The sequence below is a fragment of the Oreochromis niloticus genome, linkage group LG13 (assembly GCF_001858045.2).
Source record: "Oreochromis niloticus isolate F11D_XX linkage group LG13, O_niloticus_UMD_NMBU, whole genome shotgun sequence".
In the NCBI taxonomy this organism is placed as follows: domain Eukaryota; kingdom Metazoa; phylum Chordata; class Actinopteri; order Cichliformes; family Cichlidae; genus Oreochromis; species Oreochromis niloticus.
In genome coordinates this window covers 3,173,041-3,179,040 of record NC_031978.2, presented here as the reverse complement: position 1 = coordinate 3,179,040, position 6,000 = coordinate 3,173,041, and positions in this window count along the sequence as shown.

Below are 6,000 nucleotides of genomic sequence, written 5' to 3'. Positions count from 1 at the left end.
TAACTGGATACCCAGCCAGACTGCCAGTCTTCTAGCTTGCTTACTTGCCACAAGTGCACTGTGCCACCTACCAACAGAAAGGAAAAAATAATGTGCACATTTCCATGAGAGAAATCCCACGCCTGGACCGTCGTTGACCGCCGCCATGATTCTAGCCTCCTTTTTACATCCAACACAAAAACTGCAGTCGTGGTGCTTTTGATTGTACTGTTGTACTACTGATGTAGGTAACACCAGACTGCAGATGAGCTGCATACAGAGCTGGACTGGGACAAAAAAATCGTCCCGGGCATTTTGACTAGAGACCGGCCCACCATTATAGGAAAAATCATAAAGCCTTTGAATGAAAATAAACACTGTTGTGACAGTGATGTACACTGTTCTGATGGTATATATGTATCAATCTATCAATCGTAAGACTCAGATAATTATTTTTTTTAAAAGCGAGACATTTTAAATGAGAATAATAAAGAAAAGTATTTCCTTGTGCCCCCCTTTCCCTGTTAATGCTCTACCTGGCCCCCTGGCAACACTTTGCTAGACCCGCCCCTGCACAGTTACCAGCTGTCAGCTACTTAGAAAAGGATCCTGGTGTTATTTGTCTCTCAGAAACAGTTCATAACTTCCCTTCAACTCATTCATGTCACCTAAAAGGTAAACCTGTTTCTCCATCACCTGTTCAGCTCTGATGATTCAGTAAGGACATCTCCTGGTTTCATCTGCATGTTTCCCTCTCACCAGATAACCAAACCGATATCATGACCAGCAGCTTTACAGCTGTGGCTCCAGCAAACATCAGCTGATACTAGAAATTAATATTAAATAAATTCTAACAACAGCTGATCAAGCTTAAACGTGATGCTGTTGTTTAACGCGACATCCGCTGGTTTCCTCTTTCTGGCGCAAAGTGGGCGATAAATAAACAAGAGAGAAAAGCCGATCAGCTGATCATTGATCAGTTTCGTGATTGAAGTAGAAACGGGAGAGAATGAGAGAAGAAGAGGCAGCTGTGCAGCTTCAGCTTTGTGTCTTTTTCATTGTAGCTGAAGTCCGGGACAAACTGTGTTCCTTTTCACCTCAGTACGAAACGCGTAATATTTTCTCTGAATACCAGACGATTCTGTTTTTTACGGGACGGTTGGCAACTCTAATAATGAACCGTATGAACAAAATAAAGTTCAACATCAGTAACATAGCACCCACCCAGCTGTATAGAAACTCCGTCATGCTAGCTAGCACGCAGTACGAAAAAGTCAGCATACCGAAAATAAACTCCACCTAAACTTGGTTTATATCTGACTCAGATAGACTGCAGGTCATAACTTCTTACCTGAAGTTCAGTTCACCTGACACGTGGACCGGCGGCCGCTTCGGGTCTCTCCTCTTGCCTCCCTTTTCCCTCATCCACCTGCTGGCCTCCACCACTTGCTAATGTTATTGAATCTGTGGAAGCTCCGCGATATCCACCACACGAAGTAACGAGTAACGAGCCTATCTAAATCCCAGTAACGAGTAACGCGTTCCTGGTTTTGGCATAATAACTAGTTACCGTGCTCGTTACCACAATAATAACGTAGTTACTGTAACGCGTTACTTAATAACGCGTTAGTCCCAACACTGGTTATAACCACTTTAAACTGTTGAGTTTAAATCTATAATCTTAAATGCTTTTGAATGCCTTTTTTATCATCTTAAATGTTTATATGCAGATTACATTACATTATATAAGAAAGGCCTAACTCTGAGTATAGCCTATGTCAAAGTCTGCATGCTTTTGCAGAGCGTGCTTGCGAAAGTGAAACTAAGCAGACTGTAAGTGTAAGTTATTTTGAGGAGCTGTTGGGATGATGCTACTTGAATAACCAGGTTATTCATTATTATCTTTTATTTGTCTATATCCTTCTTAGTAAGCTTTTAGTAGTGGTTCTTGATTAAAACATTTATTCAACATATTACATATATAGTTTCAGTTAGGTTATTACACATACAGGGAGTGCAGAATTATTAGACAAGTTGTATTTTTGAGGAATAATTTGATTATTGAACAACAACCATGTTCTCAATGAACCCAAAAAACTCAATATCAAAGCTGAATGTTTTTGGAAGTAGTTTTTAGTTTGTTTTTACTTTTAGCTATTTTAGGGGGATATCTGTGTGTGCAGGTGACTATTACTGTGCATAATTATTAGGCAACTTAACAAAAAACAAATATATACCCATTTCAATGATTTATTTTTACCAGTGAAACCAATATAACATCTCCACATTCACAAATATACATTTCTGACATTCAAAAACAAAACAAAAACAAATCAGCGACCAATATAGCCACCTTTCTTTGCAAGGACACTCAAAAGCCTGCCATCCATGGATCCTGTCAGTGTTTTGATCTGTTCACCATCAACATTGCGTGCAGCAGCAACCACAGCCTCCCAGACACTGTTCAGAGAGGTGTACTGTTTTCCCTCCTTGTAAATCTCACATTTGATGATGGACCACAGGTTCTCAATGAGTTCAGATCAGGTGAACAAGGAGGCCATGTCATTAGTTTTTCTTCTTTTATACCCTTTCTTGCCAGCCACGCTGTGGAGTACTTGGACGCGTGTGATGGAGCATTGTCCTGCATGAAAATCATGTTTTTCTTGAAGGATGCAGACTTCTTCCTGTACCACTGCTTGAAGAAGGTGTCTTCCAGAAACTGGCAGTAGGACTGGGAGTTGAGCTTGACTCCATCCTCAACCCGAAAAGGCCCCACAAGCTCATCTTTGATGATACCAGCCCAAACCAGTGCTCCACCTCCACCTTGCTGGCGTCTGAGTGGGACTGGAGCTCTCTGCCCTTTACCAATCCAGCCACGGGCCCATCCATCTGGCCCATCAAGACTCACTCTCATTTCATCGGTCCATAAAACCTTAGAAAAATCAGTCTTGAGATATTTCTTGGCCCAGTCTTGACGTTTCAGCTTGTGTGTCTTGTTCAGTGGTGGTCGTCTTTCAGCCTTTCTTACCTTGGCCATGTCTCTGAGTATTGCACACCTTGTGCTTTTGGGCACTCCAGTGATGTTGCAGCTCTGAAATATGGCCAAACTGGTGGCAAGTGGCATCTTGGCAGCTGCACGCTTGACTTTTCTCAGTTCATGGGCAGTTATTTTGCGCCTTGGTTTTTCCACACGCTTCTTGCCACCCTGTTGACTATTTTGAATGAAACGCTTGATTGTTCGATGATCACGCTTCAGAAGCTTTGCAATTTTAAGACTGCTGCATCCCTCTGCAAGATATCTCACTATTTTTGACTTTTCTGAGCCTGTCAAGTCCTTCTTTTGACCCATTTTGCCAAAGGAAAGGAAGTTGCCTAATAATTATGCACACCTGATATAGGGTGTTGATGTCATTAGACCACACCCCTTCTCATTACAGAGATGCACATCACCTAATATGTTTAATTGGTAGTAGGCTTTCGAGCCTATACAGCTTGGAGTAAGACAACATGCATGAAGAGGATGATGTGGACAAAATACTCATTTGCCTAATAATTCTGCACTCCCTGTATAAGGATGAGCCTCTGTTCTGGTGAAAGGTCAGAAGTGCAACGGGTGAGATGAGAGAGCATTTAAGGTCGACACACACATACACACACTTACACAGCAGTTAGACTCAGGGATAGGCGAAAGTTTAAATACTATTTTGCAAAAGCTTGCAACTGCAAAATTGTGCCTGCATAAGTGACAAGTTTGTTTTAGGACGTGCGGCTGATGTTCTAGACGATAAGCGAGCGAAGGCGAGCTGCAGGAAGACACCTGGGATGGAGATGGAAGAGAATGTTCTTTTCTAACTGTGTTAAAGGTTGCTAACAGAACATTTGTGGTTTTGAAAATGCATGTATTGTACCTGCGTTGACGTATGAGGGGGCGTCAGAAAACATTCCCTGATGCTATAAAACAATTGCTGTGTAGTTTTTGGGTGGAGATCTATGCTGGTGTGTGCAGTGTTCATCTCCCCACGCTGCGTGTGTTCATTAAAATCATCGTTTGACCTAATCCTCCTGGACCAGTGTGGTCATTTGGATCCCTCCTGTATCCCTCCTCAATATTTGAATCCGTAACAACTGACACCGAAGGGGTGAGCTGCCTTATTATTTTCCTGTCCTGTTTTCTCCTGTTTATTTCAGTTAGGGAGTTAGGTGTAGCGTTTGTCTTTTGTATGTTTCACATAGGAGTAGTAATATACCTATAGCTTTTTTTGCCCCCCCACCCCCACCCGCATCCCCCTCCGCGTCCATGTGTGCGCGTGAACGGACCTTGCGCGTGAACGGACTTTGCGCGTGAACGGACTTGTGAGTTCAGAGGTCATATGTGTTTACATGTGTTTAATAGCGTTTTATTTAATGAAACCATTATATGTTTTAATTAAACTCTTTTTTAAAGGATTGTATAGGTCTCAGAGTTCTGTTATTTAGACATAGATGATTTAATTTAACTAGTTTAGGGGTATTTTTCTTTAGGGCTCTGAAACACACAGAGGCTAATAGTTTTTAAACAGAAAGTTTTTTCCACCTTCTAAAAAAACACATATTCACACGCAGCATTTAATTTAACTAGTTTTAGGGGTATTTTGCTTTTTTCTTTAGGGCTCTGAAACACACAGAGCCTAATAGTTTCAAACAGAATACCACAAACAGCAGGCATTCCTTTAGAAATAAACAGGGATTCTTAATTCTGCAACATTTAGACAGAGGGGGGGTTACAGTTAGACCCCCTACAGTCAGCAGAAGAGGTCATCCTTATCAAGAGCATCTCAATTGTACTGCCATAGTTTTCAATACAAACAGTCTCCTTTATCTTATGGCAGAGGGCCGACGGTGCCAGGTCCATCGGTGCCACCAACGCTTTTTTCACCTTTTATCATGCCATTACACTTTCTACTGACCATCCTCCAAACAGGCTTCACCTTTTGTTTACACCTTTATCTCTGCATCTCAGAGGCCAGCTGAAACCAAGCCAACCTATATAAAAGGCCATAATCAGTCACACTGTATTTTCCCTCACTACTTTACATCGGTCCTTGAGAGCATAACACTTTCGTTCATCAGCACGAGCATTTTACTTTTAATTTAACTAGTTTAGGGGTATTTTGCTTTTCTTTACCGCTCTGAAACACACAGAGGCTATTAGTTTTCAAACAGTGTCACAAATAACATGTATTCCTTTAGAAATAAACTGTGATACTTCTAAAAAAAAACAAAAAACAAACACATATTCTTTTCCTCATCACTAGCCAATTCGCCATTTTATTTAAATATCTGAATTTTCGGAATGATGATCCAAGCGGGACACAGAGGCTGCTAGTTTAACGCACCAGAATGCAAATATAAATAAAAGCATGACTATCCTGACAGCCTAGCTGCAGCGACACCTTTCTTTCACACGGATGCCTGGATGTGCGTTGGAGCCGACTTTGCTACCCGCACACAGCGTTTCTGACCTACGGGCGCTGCTTATACAACAGAGAAAAGCAACAATACAGCGTGTTTCTCTGCTCCAAGACATCGGCGGGCCTTTCACACGGTAAGCATGTCTGTTATACCCAGCGCATAAATGTCTGTATGTCAGTGCTGATTATACAAACCCTGTTTAAAATGTGACACATATGTTGTCCGAAAACAAATCCTCTAAAATTGCAAAGTTACTGATTTAAAAATATATTTTCGAATTTTTAGTTGCATGACAAACATACGATAGACTCTTGAGCGTATTTATTTATATAGCTACATTCACAATGGTACAACCATGCTAAATAAAAGATGCCCAAGCACCAAAGCACACTAATGCAAGCCTCTAAACTGTATGTTTGATAAGTGCATAAAGTGTACCTCTACCTCTAAGCTGAAAACAGTTTGTATCCGCACTCTGAGGGTCTGCTGAATTGTTTTTAATATTGCGCTTTTTCACGAACTGCAGATGAATTTCTCTTTATTGGACATAATGTCCTTAAGCTATTGTTG